Raw genomic sequence first — 20,909 nt, forward strand, 5'->3', positions numbered from 1 at the left:
TCACTCAGGCTAAACCTCTGCTCCTGGAGGTCAGGTCTTTCCTGGGGTCTTCTGAGGTTGTCTTAGGAGAATAACTGCTTTACCCTGACCTTTGTTTATTTCCATTGCTCTACATTCCCACTGAGGCAATGTTCAGTCTTATTCTATGGAGGAGATTTAGAGAGCCAAAGTTTTCTAACCTACTCCACCAAGCTCTTGTGACCATCTTTACAGTTAGAAATACAGTATATGGATTCAGAGTAGAATAGGGTTAACAGATTCACAGAGTGATAAAGCTGATACCCTTGGCTTCTTTGACACCACCTCTAATCAAATGACTGTACAGACAATTGGAGATTACTCCCTAGGAGAAGTGTCGCTTGCATTCCAGAAGATTCATTCCATAGGCGTATACTTCCTGGCTCTGCCTACTGACAACTATTATCCCTTTTCAGCCTACTCTCAGCTGCAAAGAAGGTTGGTTCTATGGAACCTCTTAGCAATCTCACTGCATGGCAGATAAGGAGGGTAGTCCCCTCTCCTACTACCCCACCCTCACATCCACTTAAACACTTATAGTGTCCTAAGGATGGGTGCATAGCTCACTTCTCATGGCATGGTGAAGAATATATCTCATTGCCTGTGAAATGACTCATAGTCTGTTAAAACTGGAAAATTATTTCAAAATCACCAATTTTATTTTACAATAAGAAAACAAAATCTCAGAGAGCTTAAGCTACCTGCTAAAAGTTTCACAGCTAATGGTTGGCAGAATCGGAGCTTAAACCCAAGTTTTCTTATTCTAAGTCAACAAACATTAATGGAGAAGTAAAAGAATAATCCACAAACTTCTGAGTGTTCTGTCTCAGACTCCTATATGGCTCTAATACTGGAGATGACTGGTAGAGATTTGGAATCAGTTATTTTTAATTGAAAATATTTATCATCCTCCCTTCTTTTATTCATTCCTCATCATCCTATGAAAGGCATACCTTGATTTTAAAGGCCCATTCACACCAATTCTTCCAGGACTCTCACAGAGAGACATTTCTACCATGATTCTTGCATCTGTCACCTCTGTCAATATCTGTAGAATGAAATAAACGCCAACCTTTCTTTCAGGTATGATTTAAGTACTTTAAGATCACATAGAAGCATAAGGACTGGGACTTCTCGCCAAAGAAATTAGAAAGGTATCAGAGTTTAAAGAAGCATGTGTCAGTTTCTTAACTCATTTTCACCCACTCACCCCAACCACTACCTTCTAACTTCTACTCTAGAGAAATAGGTGACTTACTGATATCAAACTGAGCCAAGAAGCTAGAATGGGCCTTTGACCCACATCCCATTGATTTTATCTATTTGGAAATCCTTAATGAAGTGAAAATTGTAGGTTATTAGGACTAAGAAACAGTAAAACCATAAGAAGCCACATGAGCTGAACCAAGAGTTAGGAGAGCTGGGTTTAAATCCCAGCTTTGTTATAAAAAAGTTGAATTACCTTCAGTATGTCACTTGCTTACCCTAACAATTTCCTCAATTGAAAAAATAGAGAGTTGGATTGGTTAATCTCTAAAGTTCTAGATCTGTGATTTTTTTTTTTAACTGCCAGAGTAGGCTAGATCATCTATTGACCAGGGGTTGGTGAACCTGGGGTCCGTGAACTTGTTTATAAAAAAAATTTTGGTAACTATATTTCTGTTCATTTATCTGCTTATATTCAAAGCTTTTGAGTTATCTTCTTCCTGAAATCTTTGGTAATTTCAGTCTTTTCCCACTTTATTTTCTCCTATTGCTCACTTTCTGACTTCCTCCCCTCTGCTTGTAGTTTCCTTGGGGACTAGCTCTCAAAGCATCTCAAGCCTTCTCCCATGCTGAGAAATTTGTGGTTTACCATCCTTGGTCCCTGCCCCAAGTGGCTTTTGGGTGGTCATGACTGTCCCCAGGTAGATGTTCTTTCCCTTATACTTAGTGGAGTTTGCACAGTTCCTTCCCCCCAAAACAGTGTCCTGTCCCATTCCTGAAAAGTGTATTTCAAGATAATTGATTCCCTTTCCTCCATATATTATTTTATGCATTTAGAACATTATTCAGAGAAGTGGTTCCTAGGTTTCACCAAATTGCCAAAAGGGTCCATGACATAAAAAAGATTAGGAACACTTGATCTAGTCCAACTAGTGCATTTTTGAGTGGAAAAATAGGTCAACAGAGGGTAAGTGTCTCATCCCTAATGTCACAGAGCTTGCTAAAGGCAGAGCCAGGACTAGATCCCAGGAGTCTTGGCTCTTAAAATACAGTGCTCTTTCTTTTATATTACTCTGCCTCTCCCAGAAAATTATAATACCAAGGTCATTCAAAGTAAGTTGGTTGGTAGGTCTGGGAATAGAACACAGGAGTCCTCACTGTCAGCCCATTACCCTGTGCTGTAGTTCAAGTCAAGGATGAATTGGCATTTAAAGGGAAGGATGAAGATGAAGGATTCATAGAAACAAGCTAAGACTTGAATGAAGTGATACAAAGTGAAAAAGAGTCAAAAGAACAATTTAAGCAATGGCTATAACAGTGTGTGTAAATACAACACTAAAAAGGAACAAACCACTGGTCATATACAATAGTTAGTAGTGGTACCTGACTGTCAAAGTCAAGATGTATTCTTTCTTTCTGTTAATCAGTACTATTTGGGAGAGAATGCATTCTGTAGGGGGAGAGTTGTTGGAAGTGTTTATTATGTCAAAATAAAACTTACTGATTTTTTAAAAGGATAAACTTCCAAATTTTTTGTTAAATGGGATGGCTCTCCAGGAGGGGGATGGGGAAAGGATACCAGGGAAATAAGCAATTAAAAACAAAAGATTTATTTTTAAAGTAAACTGTCAAGGCAAAAAGATAATTTCCATGTACATTGGAATATTCATAGCTTCCTTTTTTGTAATCACAAAGGACTGGAAACAAACAGGGTGCCCATTGATTGGAGAAAGGCAAAACAAATCTTGATACATGAATGTCATGGCATAGAATTGCACAACAATATGAAGAATTCAGAGAAATACAAAAAGATAATATAAATAGATGCATTATGAAGCAAGCAGAACCAGAAAAACAATATACACAATGACTACAACAACATAAATGGAAAGAACAAAGGAAGGAAACCAAATATTATATATTTATATATTATATATTAATAATTATATATATAATTATAAATATATTATATATTTATAATGACCAAGTTTGACTCTGAAAGAGTGTCGAGGAAATGTATATCTGTCTCTCTTTTTGCAGTGGTGTTGCATGTATTATCAGATAATTGATGTGTGGGTTAGTTATGCTAAGTTATTTTTTTCTCTTTTAAAATCATTGTTATCAAAATGGCTGGTTAGGTGGAAGCAAGGAGAGGTTTTTCAGAGATGAATGTGATGTAAAAATGCATAAATGAAAATAATATTTAAAAAATTCTTAAAGAATAAATTGGCACTGCACTCCAATTCTCCTTCCCTAACTCAGACTCAGATAGTGGAGTCCCCCTTTGATACTAGCCTGTGCAGCCTACTAGTAAGAAGACATGAGTTGGAGTTAGAGGGGCAGGAAGTAAAAATGGAAAGTGAAGGACTAGGAAGAGACCTGTTGCTTATCTGCTTCTCTGGAGGACACTGGAACCCCTGTGACTACTTCCTTCTTACTCTCATTATTTACTATACTATCAACATGGAAGTTTCTAGGACTTGGTCAGACATATAGAAAAGGAAAAAGAAAAAGAAAATGGCCTAGAAATTCCCTCCTTCACTCAGATCTCTGTGTTAAAAATAACGGGTGTTGTTAAAATGAAGCCTAACGAGGCCTCCTTCCTGGCCTTAATTGTTACCATGGTGATGACCTCTGTCAGCCATCTTTAATTAACTCAGAATAGATCTCACCAAATGAGTTCCTCTAGTAAATTGCTCACCAGCCCTTGCAGTCACGCAGTCCTCTCCTGTTAGTCCCCTCCCTTTCTTCTATGTTCACTGGTGGTTATGTTTACAGGTGGATGGACACCAGTATTCATCCTCCCCCTTCCAATATTCATCTCACTTTTTTTTCCCAGCTGCTTACCTGCCCTCCCCTTTCTCTGGGATCGTTTGGAAAAATGTAAGACAAGATTTCTGGTCAAGTGTCTTGCTAATCAAATTAAACTTCAGGTGTGATAAGGGTCTGGGTAGGGAAAAGAAGGAGAGTTGGCATTCTGGTTCATAGATGATAAGCCTGACCATACTCTTGAAAGGGTTCAATCCCTGAGCCTGTGAGAAATATGGCAGCTTTATGACTTTGGGTATTTATTTTGGTTATGGGGAAATTGTGACTTCTTTATTGGGCACTACTTCTGCTTTGACAAGAGAAGGGGAATCAAGAGGACAGTGACCACCTGTATGAGGAAGTATAAAAGTCCAACTATACAGGGGTGACTATTCCTGATCGGTTGAGAGTGTGGCATAGTTTTTTTAAATAGACCAATAAGTTAAAGTATGGGGGGGAGGAAGCTAGATATGTGACTAATGTGACATAAAAAGAGATGGAAGTAAGAAAGGCCATTCTGACTGAGGCGAAACAGGGGTTGGGGGAGGGGATTGGAGTGGCTGCGGCGGTGGCAGTGGTGGTGGTGGAGAAATCAGTTCCTTGGTACTGCTGAGAAAATAATTAACAGCCAGGAGGCCAAAAGGCCTGAAACAAATCTGACCCCATGGGGAAATAAAAGGGTCAGAAGATTATAAAGGTGTTAAAGGTAGATGGAATTTGCTCATAAGAATTTTCCTCAGATGATAGAATGATTATATGAATTGTCCACCAATAGACTCAGATCCTATGAGAACACAAGAACCCAACCTGGCTGTGAATGATTCCCCTGTGTGATTTCTTAGTCTAGCTAGTGGAGTCAACATGGCTCTGAATTCAAATGGCCTGGGTTCAAATCACACTTCTGACACTTATTGCCTATGTGACCTTGATGCAGACTCTCAGCTTCCTTGGCCCTTGATTTCTACATCTATAAAATGAAGGCAGTGGAGCAAAGATGGTAGAGTAGAAGGACAAGGTATAGCTGAGCTCCCCAGCACAACTCCTGGACAAAGATCTAGAAAACAGACTGAGTCCTGATTGGGAAATTCAGGGAAAAAAAATCAGAAAGAGTCATATTTTCAACCTTGATTCACATAGGGAGACAGACATAGAGATATTTGGATCCTGGAAAAGGGTCTTGCCAGCAGTGTGACATAGAGCTTTCCAGTGCACAAGGATGAAAAGAGGACCAAGGCTATGTACCAAAGCAAGACCTAGTGAAACTGAGTATAACCCTAAAGGGGGAAAAATGGATCTTCAATGTAATAAAGGACTTCCAAGCATTCCTTATGATAAGACCAGAGCTGCATCAAACCTTCGAAAACAAAGGAGTCAAGAGAAACATAAAAAGTACCCATGAGCAAGCAATCATAAGGGACTAAACCTAGATAGATTGTTTACATTTTATTATGAGGAGATGATGATACATGTTTCCCCTCAGAACTCTATAAGGGCTCCTAGAAGGAGTCTAATTAGACAGAGGGTCTAGGAATAATTACTATGCTTTGTCAATCATAAAAGAAAAGTAGAAAGGGAAGGTAAGATGAATACAATGGGTGGGGGGAGAGAAAGGATGAGGAAAAGTATCTCATGTGATTGGCATATGAAAATGGGGACTATGCAAATTAGAAGAAAGGGAAAAGAGTGGGTGACACTTGAACCTTAGTCTCATTGAAATTGATAAAAGGACAAAAGAATATGCGCACACACAAATTTGGGTATGAAAATACATTTCATTCAACAAGGAAACAGGAGAGAAATAGGAGAAGAGAAAAAGGAGGAACAAGAGGAAGGGTAGACCAATGAAGGAATTAGTCTTAAGCAAAACAAACCCTAACTAAGGAGGATGGATTTAAAAGAAGGGCTTGAAAGAGGCATTTAGAAAAGATAAAAACTTGTTATAGAATTCTGGGTGATAAAAAGGGAAGAGAGGCAAGGAAGCAGAAGCTGATTAAACCATGAAAGCACTAGTGCTGAACTCCTTCTTTAGGTATCTAGACAGTGTAGTGGAAAGAATACTTGACTTGGAGTCAAGAAGACCTACCATTAAAATCCTGCCTCAGACACTTTCTGGTTATTTGAACTTGTGAAAATCCTTGTCTGTAAAGTCTGTAAAGATAATAACAGCACCTACCTTCCAATGTTGTTGTGAGGATAAAGTGACATAATGTTTATAAATTGTTTTGAAAACCTTAAGGCACGATATAAACGCCAACTGTTATTATTATTCTTTCTCACCATCTCCTCCTTTATAAAGGAATCAAAGAAAAGGAAAAATACAAGAGAACAGGGTGGAGGGAGATACACAATTAATAATTGTAACTATGAATGTGAATGGGATGAACTCACTCATATAATGAAAGAAGATACCAGAATGGATTAGAAAGCAGGATCCATAATATATTGTTTATAAGAACACATTTGAAATAGAAAGATGTACAAAGAGTTAAAATAAGGGAGTGGAGAATAATCTATTAAGCTTCAACTGAAGTTGAAAAAAAGTCAGGGATAGCTTGATCTCAGACAAAATAATAGCAAAAATAGCCTTAATTAAAAGAACTAAACAGGGAAACTTCACTTTGCTGAAAAGTACCAAATATAATGAAATAATATGAATATTAAGCATATATAAACTAAATAGCAAAACATTTAAATATTTAAAGGAAAAGATAAATGAGTTACAGGGAGAAATAAAACTATAATACTGGGGGACCTCAATTTACCTCCTCTCAAACCTAGATGAATCTAAACAAAAAATAAATAAAAAAGAAGTAAAGGATCTGCATAGAATTTTAGAAAAATTGAGTATGATAAACCTCTGGAGATTATTGAATGGAAATATAAAGGACTGTACATATGTCTTAGCTGTTCATGTCACTTTTACAAAAATTGACCACGCAGTTCCCAGATGAAGAAATTAAAGCCATCTATAGTCATATGAAAAAATGCTCTAAATCACTATAGATTAGAGAAATGCAAACCAAAACAACTTTGAGGTACCACATCACACCTATCAGATTGGCCAACATGACAAAACAGGAAAATGATAAATGTTGGAGAAGATGTGGGAAAATTGGAACACTAATGCCTTGTTGGTGGAGTTGTGAAATGATCCAACCATTTTGGAGAGCAATTTGGAACTATACCCAAAGAGCTATAAAAATGTGCATACCCTTTGACCCAGCAATAGCACTTCTAGGGCTGTATCCCAAAGAGATCATACAAATGGGAAAAGGACCCACATGTACAAAAATATTCATAGCAGCTCTTTTTCTGGTGGCAAAGAATTGGAAATTGAGAGGATGCCCATCAATTGGGGAATGGTTGAGCAAGTTGTGGTATATGAATGTGATGGAATACTATTGTGCTATAAGAAATGATGAACAGGCTCACTTCAGAAAAACCTGGAAAGACTTGTATGGTCCAATGCTGAGTGAAGTGAGCAGAACCAGGAGAACATTGTACACAGTAACAGCAATGTCGTGCAATGACTAATATTGATAGACTTAACCCTTCTCTGCAATACAAGGATCTAAGACATCTCCAAGGGCCTCATGATGGGGAAAATGCTACCCACAAAGAAGAAAGAACTATGGAGTTTGATTGCAAATTGAAGCATACTATTTGCTATTTTTTTTTCTTCTGTTATGCTTTGTTTCCTCTTTCTGGTGGTTCCAACTATTGGTTCTAATTCTTATGTACAACATCACTAATGTGAAAGTATGTTTAATAGGAATGTAAAAAAAATTATCCATGTATTAGGACATAAAAACTTGACAGATGCAGAAACAGATATAGAAAAGCAGAAATATTAAATGCATCTTTTATGGAACACAATACAATAAAAAATTACATTCAATCAAGGATAAGTACAGAAATAATTAAAAATTAGAGATCAGATAACCCATAGGTTTATCAAAGAACAAATCATAGAAATAATTGATCATTTCATTAAAGATAATGTTGACGATGAAACAACATTAAAAATTTGGGGGATGAAGTCAAAGCAGTTTGTAGGGAAGAATCTATAACCCTAAACACCTTTATCAATTAAAAGAAAAGAAAAGTCAGATCACCAAATTGGTCATGGGACTAAAAATATCCCCTAGCAAAACAAAAATTCAAAACTTAATCTAAGAATCTAAGATATTAACAAAGTTGAAAGCAAAAAAAAAACCCATTGAATTCATAAATAAAACTAGGAACTTGTTTAAAAATAATAAAGTGGATAAATCATTAGCTAATTTGATTACCAAAAAAAAAACCAATTTACCAATATCACAAGTGAAAGAGGCAAATTCACAACCAATGAAGAAGAAATAAAAGAAATTATCAGGAACTATTTTATCCTATGTGTGCCAACAAAAATGACAATCCAAATGAAGTGAATAAATATTTAGAAAAAATATAAAATACTCAGACTAACAGAACAAGAAATGGAGGAGATAAATTGCCTAATCTCTTAAAAAGAAATTGAACAAGCTATAAATGAGCTCCTAAAGAAAAAAAAAACAAAAAGAAAAAAATTCTATCAAACATTTAAAGAATAATTTCAATATTACATAAATTCTTTGAAAAGTAGGAAGATAAAGGGTCCTACCAAATTCTTTCTTTGATACAAATATGGTCTTGATAACTAAGGTAGGGAGGGTCAAAAGAGAGGAAGAAATTTATTGACCAATATCCCTAATGAATATAAATGCAAAAAAAATTAAGTAAAATTTCAGACTTTTTTCTTTGGGCAATTGGGGTTAAGTGACTTGCCCAAGATCACACAGCTAGTAAGTGCCAAGTGTTTGGTCTGAGGCCAGATTTGAACTCAGGTCCTCCTGACTTCCGGGATGGTGCTCTGTACACTACACCACCTAGCTGCCCCAATTAAGTAAAATTTTAGCAAGGAGGCTAAAGCAACATATCATAAAGATTATACACTATTACCAAGTTGGACTTATACTAGGAATGGAGAGTTGGCTCAGTATTATGAAAACTATAAACATAATTGACCATATTAATAAGAATGGCACATTGTATCATTATAGCAAGAGCTAGGGAAAAGACTTTGACAAGATACAGTGCCCATTACTGTGTTTTTTTTTAATAGTGGAAAGCAAAATGGATCTTTCTTTAACATGATAAGAAGTCTCAGTCTAAAACAAAGAGTCAGCATTATCCATAATGGGAATAAACTAGAAGACTTTCCAACAAAAATGGGGGAAAAGCAAGGATGCCCATTATCATTGTTACTATTCAATATAGTGACAGAAATGCTAGTTATAGCAATGCTATAAGAAAAAGAAATTTAGGGAATAATCACAGGCAAAGATGAAACAAAATTATCAGCTTTATGCAAATGATGTGACATTCAGAGAACCCTAGATACTCAACTACAAAACTAACTAAAGCAATTAACTAGGTTGAAAGAGAAATTCCATCTAAACTAACTACAGAAAGTATAAAATACTTGGTAGTCTACCTACCAACACACACAGAAACTACATGAGCACAATTACAAAACACAAATACAGATCTTAATAATTGGAGAAATACTGGTTGTTTATGGGTAGACTGAACCAATATGATTACAATGACAATACTACTCCAGATAATTTCCCTATTCATTGCCATACCAATTAAACTACCAAAAGTTTACTTTACAGGGCTGGGAAAAAATAATAACAAAATTAATTTGGAGGAACAAAAAGTTAAGAATATCAAGGGAAATAATAAGAAAAGTAGGAATGAAGGGGGCCTAGCAGTGCAGGTCTCAAACTACTGCACTACAAAGGAGTAAACATTAAAAAATTGGGGACTGGTTAAGAAATAGAGATTGATCACTGGAACAGATTAAGTACACAAGGTACAGATGCAAACAAGCATAGTAGTTCAATTTTTTTTATAAATCAAAACATCTCGGCTATTGGAGTAAGAATTCATTATTCAATAAAATCTTTTGGGAAAACAGGAAAGCAGTCTGGTAAAAAAAAAATAGCTGTAGACCAATATTTCACACTATCATTTGGAGCTAGATAAGCTCCAAATGGGCATATGACTTAGCTATAAAAGGTGATTTCATGAACAAATTAGAAGAACAAGGAAGAAATTACTTGTCAGATCTATAGATAAGGAGTTCATGACAAAACAAGAGATCAAGAGAAACACAGAAGGTAAAATGAATAATTTTGATTACACAAAATTAAAGATTTTACAGAAACAAAAACAATGCAGATAAATTAGAAGAAAAGTGACTAAACAGGGGAAAAACTTTGCAGCAAGTCTCTCTGATAAGTCTCATTTCTAGGTTATATAGGGAATGGATTCAAATTTATCAAAATAAGAGACATTCCTTAATTGATAATCCAGAGACAACTTTGTTCAACAATCTGCTAAATAAAATGAGGAGACATAAATTCACAACAGATATGACCCAGCATCACAGAATATGTCTTGTGAAAAGAGTATCCTGTTGATGACAAGAATCTTCATCCAAATAGTACTACTCTTTGGTGGTATGGTTCTTATTGCATTAAGCCTCAGAGCACTACAAAGACAAATCTATTGCACACACACACACACACACACACACACACACACATACACACACACAGACACACACACACAACCAAGCATAGAAATTCTCAATGACTCACTATTTATTACCTATAGGTCAAATATAAACTCCCTTGCTTTAAAGATCTTCATAAACTGGCCCCTTCTTATCTTTCCAGTCTTCTTACACATTAATCCCCATCTCTTTACAGTCCAGACATATTGGCCTACTTGCAATTCCTCACACACAATGTTGCACTTCCTGTACTTGAAATGCTCTCCCTCCAATTATCCATCCCTCTGGCTTCCTTCAAGACACTAAGTGCCAGGAAGCCTTTCTTGGCCACTACCCCAGTTGCCAGTGCCTTCCCCCTAAAGTTATCCTCCATTTACTCTGCATGTATCTCAAATGTATCTATTCATACATATGTTGTTTTTCCCATTGGAATGTAAGTTTCTTGAGGGCAAGAATGTTTTTTTCTTTGTATCCTCAGGGTTTACAGTGAAATCTATTGCACAGAGATCACTATAACCATCCAGATTATTACAACCATTCACATTAGAAAAACAAAGTGGAAGAAAAATGCAAATTTGCAAGATTATGACATGCAGTTAAGTAGGCAGCCTCTTGAAGTTTTGTCATCAACATGTGCTCTTGGACAAACCCTTGGAGTCAGAATTGAACAATAGGAGGAGACCAAGCTAGATTTTCTCTGGGAAATTTCATAGTACTTCAAATGAGTGCTCACTACTTATAGCACAAACTGTTCTCTGCTGTGACAACTCATTTCTTTAACACTAAAATTCTCCTCATGATGCAATATGCATATAAATTATGGAATACCACATTCTCAGAAGAATCATAACTCAAATGACAAAAATGGAAAAATGTATAGTGGGTAAAAGCAGGCTGGGACATGTTACCAACAATGACTTGTGCATGAGAAGTGGCATAAAAGATGTTATCAAATAGTCAATCAGCAAGTATTAATCAATTACTATAAACTGTGTAAACCCTAAGGATACAAAGAAAAAAAAAACATTCTTACCATCATGGAACTTACATTCCAATGGGAAAAACAACATGTGTATGAATAGATACATATGAGATACATGCAGAGTAGATGGAGGACAGCTTTAGGGGGAAGGCACTGGCAACTGGGGTAGTGGCCAAGAAAGGCTTCCTGGCACTTAGTGTCTTGAAGGAAGCCAGAGGGATGGATAATTGGAGGGAGAGCATTTCAAGTACAGGAAGTGCAACATTGTGTGTGAGGAATTGCAAGTAGGCCAATATGTCTGGACTGTAAAGAGATGGGGATTAATGTGTAAGAAGACTGGAAAGATAAGAAGGGAAGTTTGTGAAGATCTTTAAAGCAGGTATATAGGTATATGCCTATACCTACAGGTAATAAATAGTGAGTCATTGAGAGCTTCTGTGTTTGCATGTGTCTGTGTGTGTGTTTGTAGGACTGTAACATGATCAAAGGCCAGCTAGGATGGTGAAGGGCTTTGAGATTATGTCATATGAAGAGTAGTTGAAGGAAGTGAGCATGTTTAACCCAAAGAAAAGAAGACCCAGGGGGACATGATAGCCTTCTCCAAGTATTTGAATGGCTCTCATGTGGAAAAGGGATTTCAGATTCAGAGGACAGAACCAGGAGTAAGTTGGAAGCCACAAAGAGGTAGGTTTTGGCTCGATATTGGGAAAAACTTCCTAACAATTTGAGCTATATAAAAGCAAAATGACTTCTCTCAAGAGGTGAAGGCTTCCTCTTCTTTGGAGATTTTAACATAAAGGATGGATGGCTCCTGTTATAGAGAGGATTCTTTTGTATATGGATTGGACTAGATAGCTGCTGAGATTCCAGCTCTCAAATTCTATGATTCCATGGTCTATTCTTTAAGAACATCATTTTGGCAGCTATATAGAGAATGGATTGCAATTGAGACTTGAGGCAGGGAATTTACTTAGAAAGCTATTGCAATAGCTCAGGCAAGAGGTGACAACAGCTTGAACTAGGATGCTATAAGTGTGAATGAGAAAAGAAGGATGTAAAAGATGTTGTGGAGAAAAAATTGCTAGAGTTGACATTGGATTGGATTTATGGGGTGAGTAATGAGGAGTCAAGGATGACACTAAGGTTGAAATCTTTGTGACTGGCAAGATAGTGTTGCCCTTAAGAGTAACAGGGAAGTTCTGAAAAGGATTGGGTTTTTTGGGGGGGGAAAGATTTTAAAAAGATAAAAATATTAACAATACTTATGACCTAAAAATATGTAAGCTTGTCGTGTAATAGATCTTTCATATTAGAGATAACAAATGAACAGCATAAATGTGGTATTTGGGATCTCTAATATAGTAAATGAATTAAAAAGTCATCAATGAATTGGGTAGATCTTCTATGGACAATTTAGAGACATATGGGGGCAGAATGTCTCATCATGAGAAGGTTTGAAAGGACTGTAATCTGCATCAGTGGAGGGAGTACCCAAATCAATGAAATGACAAATCCACACTTTGGAATCAAATGTGTAGGACTAAAAGGGAAGGAGGAGGTATGGGTCTTGCATGAGAAGTTCCAGATGACAGGAGAATGTTGGAAATACCAGGCTAGTGACCACAGTGTGACAGAATAGTGGATTTCACATGTGCCATAGTTTAAGTTATTATTAGGAGTTTTAGTCCAGTAGTGAGATAACACAAGACTTTGAAACAAAATTTCCCCCAAGGAAAAGAAAGGAATGGGATAAGACTGGGGGGAAAAAAGGAATGCTCCAGTTTGGGAACATGAAGAAGGGTCAGTCTTCTTGATATGGGAAATAAAGAAAAGATTCTTTAAAGTTTTAAAAATATTTTATATACATGGTCTCATTTGATAAACTACCATCTTGGCTTGAGCATTATTCCTATTATTATTTTAATACTTAAATGGATGGATTTGTGATCACTTTAGTGTGGGTACTCCCTCCAATAGTGTACATTAAGACCTATACATACCTTCCCATTTTGTATCACTCTTAGTTATGTTCTTCCATAAATCCTCCACTGGGGCTCCACCTAACATACTAGAGATCTTTCAATAGATCTTTTAATATTGAGTGACAGGAAGGAGTTTGTGGATAGTGAGAATGATGTAAAAGAACAGAAAGAAAATAGACATCAATGAAACCTTTTTAAAGCACACAGAAGAGAGTAGAGAAGGAAGTTCAAAAATAAAACATATATTCAGGGAGAGACAGCTTGTGTGAAAAAAGGGAAACAATGGGGGGAAAGGTGAGGAACAGTCTGCAGTCCTGAAACTACTAGCATGTTTTACATCACTCTTTGTATTCAAATCACCATTGGTAATATGGTGCAGATTAATTGTCTACCACTCATCTTTCTATTTTCTGTAAATCACAACAGTCAATAATAAGTGCTTACATTTATACTGTACATCTATTTCCTCACAATACCCTTGTGAGAGATGTAATACAATAATTCCAATTCTGCAGATGAGGAAATTGAAGCTAGGAAAAGTTAAGTGGCTTGCTCAGTGCCACATATTTATTAGCTTGGGATTCAAATCCAGATCTTCTGATTTCAAGACAATCTTCTTTTCATTAGGATACTGAAATTAGAACAACAGGTGAACCTAACCTAGGAATTAGAATAAACTTTGAGCACTGGCTAGGGCCAGTTAAAATAGCCAATTCAAATTAAAAAAATCTCTTGGAGTGGGGGGAGGGACGAGATGGGGAGAAAATTTGGAACTCAAGATCTTGTGGAAATGAATGTTGAAAACTAAAAATAACTAAATTAATTTAAAAAAAACAAAAAATCTAAAATACATAATATTAATGAAGAGCTTATATTTAGATTATAGAGAAAACTGTTAAGAAGATAGTATTTCTTAACCCATGTGTACAAAAATATTTATAGCACCTCTTTTTGTGGTGGTAAAGAATTGGAAATTGAGGGGATCCTCATCAATTGGGGAATAGATGAACAAGTTGTGGTATATGAATGTAATGGAATACTATTGTGCTATAAGAAATGATGAGCAGGAAGACTTCAGAAAAACCTGGAAAGACTTATAAGAATTGACACTGAGCAAAACAAGTAGAACCAGGAGAACATTGTACACAGTAACAACCACATTGTGTGATAACTGACTTTGATAGACTTAGCTCTTCTCAGCAATGCAAGGATCTAAGACAACTCCAAAAGACTCATGATGGAAAATGCTATCCACATCCAGAGAAAGAACTGTGAAGTCTGAATGCACATAGAAGCATACTATTTGCTCTCTTTTTCTTTTGTTCTTTTGTTTCTTCTTTCTCTGTGGTTCCTCCCATTAGTTCTAATTCTTCTTTACATCATGACTAATGTTTAATGTGATTAATATGCTTAATATGAATGTAAAAGTAGAGCCTATTTCAGATTGCATGCCACCTTGGGAAGGGGGAAGGAGAAGGAGAGGGAGAAAATTTAAAACTCAAAATCTTATGGAAGTGAATTTTTAAAACTAAAACTAAATTAATTATTTAAAAATTTTAAAAGAAAAGAGAGAGAGAGAATAAAATTAGCACCCCCCTTGGTAAGAATGAAAGAGGGTCTAATGACCTTACTACCTACATTCTCATTTGTAAACTGGGGATAATAATAGAACCTACCTCAACTGATTATTTGTGAAGATCAAGTGAGAAAATGTATATAAAGCTCTTTGAAACAAACAAACAAAAAAGATAGTATTTCTTGATGTCAGGAATAAGAGAATTCTAGCAGTAGTAGAACAAGTAACCTAGAAACAGTGGAATAAACTTGGGGTCCAAGAAAGAACATTCTTTTCTCCTTCAGAGTTTAGAAGTGACAGAGGAAGGGGATCATAAAATGGCAAAGGAAATGATTACAGAACAAGTGCAGTCTATAACCAATGAGAAAAAATTGTGGCCAAATAGGATACAATTTGTTTCTAGAAATGGGAAGGGGCAAACTGGAATTAGATTGGCTGTGAATTGGAGATGAAGAAAAGTGTGTCAATAATAGTCACAGTTATGGGATAAACCAAGTTAGGATGGGAAGCATATTGGTCAAGTCCTCAAATGTCCTTTGGGAATTATTCCTTCAATTTACATTCCTGTTATTTCAATGTAACCAGGGATAAATAAACTTCGATGCTTTAATGGGGAAGCAATGTGTTTAAGTGGTGGAGGGGAAGGGGAAGCACTAGGCTGAATGTTAGCACTTACCTGGAACATAGTAGGCACTTAACAAATACTAGGCCTTTTTAAAGTCCTGAGTCCAGAGTCTGAGACCCATCTTTAGGTAGATGATTTCATCTATCTGAACCCAAGTTTCCTCATCTGTAAAATAAGGAGATTGGACTATATCATGTCTAAGGTCCTTTTTGACTCTATGTTTGCATCCACACTCTATCCTTGCCTCTCAACCACTAGCAAATAATTAAGAAAACCCAAATTGATGGCTCATCTGTCCATGAGGAAGGCATGATATTGCTAGAAATTGGCAGATTCCATAACCTTGATCGGACTAGGGTAAAGTCCATTCTCTGTCCACCGATCTGGTAGTGGTAGTAATGAAGATTTCTTTTTTCAAGGGCCACAGGAATGAATTCAGATCATTGACCTGGAACAGAGAGACCTTGGAATTGAGGCTGTTGACTTGAATTTTATCAGTGAGATGAAGTCCTTGCTTCAGCCTAAGGACAGTCGCATGCATTTATTCCCCTCCCAGAGGGGCCAGGGCTTGGGTCCAGATCCTCAGGATGGCTTGAGAAATGGTTCCCCTTTTTCTGGGGTCTTCATGATGTTCTGGACAGTACTGGATGGACAATCATAGAAAAAATGATAGTGCCATAGTGAAAATTATTCAAATAGTGAAAATTCATAGTAGAACTACTCTTCTATGCTAATCACTTATTCCCCACTAATTAGAGGGAATCTACTTCTCCTTCTTTCGAGGACAGACCTTGAGTTTCTTTTAAACTGCTGTCACAAATACAAAAATGAAGTGTTTTGGGGGCGGGGAAGGGGGGTCGGAATAGTGGTAGTGGTGATAGTTGTTTGTTATGGAGACTTTAGAGAAGATAGCGTTAGTTGCCTCCATCCCACTAGAAAGGGTCCTGGAGATATTTCTCTTCGAGACCTAGGTTTTGGCATCTAGTGGAAAGTGGAGAGCAGCCGAAGGAGCTCCAACGACAAAACACTCCTGACCAGTAAGTGTCGCCGAAATAGCTCCCACTTCTCAGGATCCCTACCCCCTTAGCCCTATCTTCACAAAAGGAGCGCCGCGACTCCCTAGCCCAGAGGTGGGGGGCAGGGGGGAGTTCCCCGTGACTGCCGCCAGGATTCCACATGCAGCGGAAGTCGGCGGAGCAATTTCTCATTTGCCAGCTGACGGGCGTCTCTCATTCACATGTCACTACCCAGAATGCCCCTGCGGCTGGCTCCTGGTGCGGTGCTGGGAGGGTGAAGAAGCGTCTGGATGGTCTAGCAGAGGCCGTGGGAAGGGAAGGCTTAGGCTAGTTCTACTCAGGAGGAAGTAAAACTGCACTGAATCCAAATGACTTGGAAATGAATTAACCTCCCCTCACACGCCTCCGCCCTCCATTCTCCTCACCCTCACTCCCCAGTTATTCTGGAGAGTTTAACCTTGGTGGACTGTTAGACTCGGGCGCTTTTCACACGTTAGATCAGTAGTGCAGACCACAAAGACAAACCCAAGACTCCAGGGGCCTCCGTATGAGCTGTTGGACAAATAAATGTTGGCTCCACTCCAGATTGTTGTAGGGTTAGGCTGCCCGCCCCTCATTGCAGGACAGAGAAATCTGTTATGCTCAACAGGGAAGGGGGAGGAGGAGGAGGGGTAGGTACCAGGCTAATCAGAATGGGAGGGACCAATTTTACTGAGAAATGGAGAATCCTCTCCACTGCTTCGCTGGTATTTACTGCTGGACAGGTAGAAACAGGTAGAAATTTCTGAGATTTGTGGATTTTCCCTCTTTCCCAACTTCAAATAATAAAATTATTTCCCTAGTTTCCCAGAACTGACACTCTTCTGTCGTCTACTAATCTGTCAAGAGAAAGGAAGAGATCCATGTAAAGTCTGAGATGGGTTTTATATTTAAGTTGACAAGGGTCAAGAGTGTTTCATCTCTTTGCTAGAGACAATTCGCTTTCTTCTACACAAAGTCGGGTTTTCTTCAATCGAGATATGCACGCACTTACATTTCCGGGATATCTTTGTACATTCCAGCATGTACATGGGTGAAGATTCTTCCAAGCTGGCCACTGGACTTATCCCTGTACCACTGTAAGAAAAAATTTCTCAGAATTCCCTGCCTGAACAGATAGTTTTGGGTCGTCCCACCAACTCACCAGCCTGGGTTTAGGGAGAAATTGTGAGAAGAATAAAAATTCCAGTCAGGGTCGCAAGAATATTTTCAGAGTCCTTAGCCAGAGAGTACCTCAAAGACTTCCTAGTGTCTTAACATTGTTCAGTGGGATTCTAACCCAGATCTGGATGAAGGGGTTGGTGATAATGGTTTTCAGGCTGAGTCTTTGCTGTGAATTTTAAATACCCCAGCAATGTATCTCCTAGAAAGTGCCCTTCTCTTTCTCTTCTTATATATCCCACCCTACAAACACTATTTTTCTTTCTCTAAGCAATTTTATAAAGCTTTCTCCTGGGAAAGATTAAATGCCAAGTCCGTTAGGGCTGTCTCACCTAGGATGGAGACAACCGTTTTCTAACCTCTAATTTTAACCACTTAGCTTCTTGACGCCGCAATTTTCAGCCTCATGAGCGGAACTATTTCCGAAAGAAGGGATGATCTGAAATCCCAAGTTCTTTTTGAGAGACTTGGAATGAGGAGCCTTTCACCTCTGAATCTATGATCCTGTGGTGACAGATTTGGACTTGGCCTCTAAAATACAGGGAGCTGTGGTATTTCAACGAGTTTCAGCACCGTGGCTTTGGACAGCGCCTCCGTCTCTTGCCCCTTAGCGGAATCATAACCTTGCTGTTTTCCTCCCTCAAGAGAAGAAGACGTAGAAAGAAGGCACGAAACAAAAGGGGAGTCGGAAAAGACTTGGATTCTTCGTGTTTGTGTGGCATTGGAAAAATCACTTCTCTGAGTGACATCAGTAAAACGAGGGGTTTGGGCTATGGATGTTATTTAGAACACAGGTTCTTGTCAATGTAATGAAACTTATGGAGTCCTTTTGAGAATAACTTTTTTTAAAATGTGTAAGACATGAGATTACAAGGAAAACTAAAAATTAATGAAAGTAAATATATCATTCTGCCTTTCACCCTACACAGTTCACAGATACCCTCAGCAATCTATCCACCCTTAGGGGTCCATGAACCTCAAATTAAGAACCCCTGGTTTAAAAGGTTCCTTCCAAGTCCTGAGTTTTCTGCTTACGAGACGATCAATCCACTGGGTCCTAGAAGCACAGTGTTCCCGAGGATGAGACGCTAACTTTCTCTAAGTATTGCCTGTTACTTACTGAATGTGGACTGTATATTCCTGGTTGCAAGAGAATTAAAAGTATTTGTGGTGAAGTTCTTTTTGTAAGGAATTCTTTTAAAAGTTTGTTTTCATATTTATGAGTCTAAGTTCAGTCCTGGATCTGAGGCTATTGTGCCGCAGAATAAGCCTACAGTGGCAAAGTAAAGCGGAGAAAAGAGCAATTATTTACTGATTCTACAGAGTCTGAATCATTCAGACCCCCCTCCCCCAAACTTACCCACACACCCTGGGTTCTTGATTTCACTTTGCCCTCTAGACACCACCATACAAGACCCTGTCGCTTTCTTTCTCGATCACATTTGATAGACTTAGAAATTCGATTCAGCGGGGATTCCTTTTCCCTGAGCCTGGCCAAAAAGTGGGGATGTTATGTGAAGTCCTAGAAATCTCAGGGGGAAACGGCTTCAGGTTTGGTATTGCATTGGGAACTAGAATGACGGGAACAGAACGAGTTTCTAAGCCACGTCTTTGGAATCAGCTACAAGAAGAAAGAATAGGAGAATGTAGGCAGTGTTATTTTCTACTCTTTGCTTTCATGTGCTGAAACACAAACCAGTTTCCCAACCCCAAACCAGCTTCACTGCAGCAGAAAAAGGAAAAGTGGATTCTTGAATAAAGGATAATTCACAAAGAGGATATTTTAATCCTGTTTGACTCCTGGGACATATTAAAACCCAGTTATGCCGCTGCAAATAGACTATTGTTTTTCGATTCGGCCCAAGTCCCTTCCTGGCTTTGACTCTTTTCCCTCTCCCAAGATTCGAAGACCTTCCCTCGAAGAAATTGTAAGGTAGTATGATTTTTAAGATGCCGCCAGCCTTTGCTCCATTCCAGCTATCCAGTCTTTTCTCCCTACTTCTAAGCGTACCTCCAGGCCTTTCCTTTCTTGGGAAGAATAAAGGGATTAATTTCCTTTTTCTAGAGCCCCACCCTCCCTTCAGGCTGAAGAGCTTGGACCCTGAAGTGGTCTAACAGAGAGAGAAAGAAAAGAAAGATTTTTCAATAAATTTTAAAATCCCCCTATAGTCAGTCAATAAGCATTTATTAAGCGCCTGCTATGGGCCAGGCATTGTGCTAAGCTCTAGGAATATAAAGAAAAGCAAAAGACAGTTTCTGGTTTTAAAGAGAGAAAAGAATGAATTGGAGGTGGATTTGCGTTCTAGTACTGAGCCCACCACTGAAATAATGTACGACCTCAGGCAAGTCGTTTAACCTCTGAGTGCCCTGATTTCCTCATTTGGAGACAAATCATCTTTTACTTCTACCTGTCAGTAAAAACTTGACTCCTTAATGTTGTGCTTTCCCGCTCAGATTATCCTCAATTTATCGTTATATTTCTTGTCTGTACATAATTATTTGTATGTCGTCTCCTCCTTTAGATTGTGAGCTTCTTAAGGGCAGGAACTGTTTCTTTTTTCCTTCCTTTCTATCTTCCTCACTTAGCATAGTGCCTAGCATGATAGGCGATGGTAAATGAAATGCCTGTCGACTTGGAGATTACCAGTTCCTCACCCTTAATCCCCAGAGATAAACTTTATCATGTTCCATACCCACTGGGACCCACAGGAGAAGAAATGACCGCTAAAGAAAAGATCGATGAAGTTCATTTGAATAACGAGGCTGGGTGGGATTCGGGAGGGAGAAAGGAAAGAAATGAAAGTTATTCCTCTTTCAAGGAGTCCTTTCTTCTCGGACTTCTCTTGACTCCTGCTGGTTACGGGGTAAAGAGAAGTCAAAGACCCAGAGAACAGA

The sequence above is a fragment of the Vombatus ursinus genome, unplaced genomic scaffold (assembly GCF_900497805.2).
Source record: "Vombatus ursinus unplaced genomic scaffold, bare-nosed wombat genome assembly UNPS02009205.1, whole genome shotgun sequence".
NCBI lineage: Eukaryota > Metazoa > Chordata > Mammalia > Diprotodontia > Vombatidae > Vombatus > Vombatus ursinus.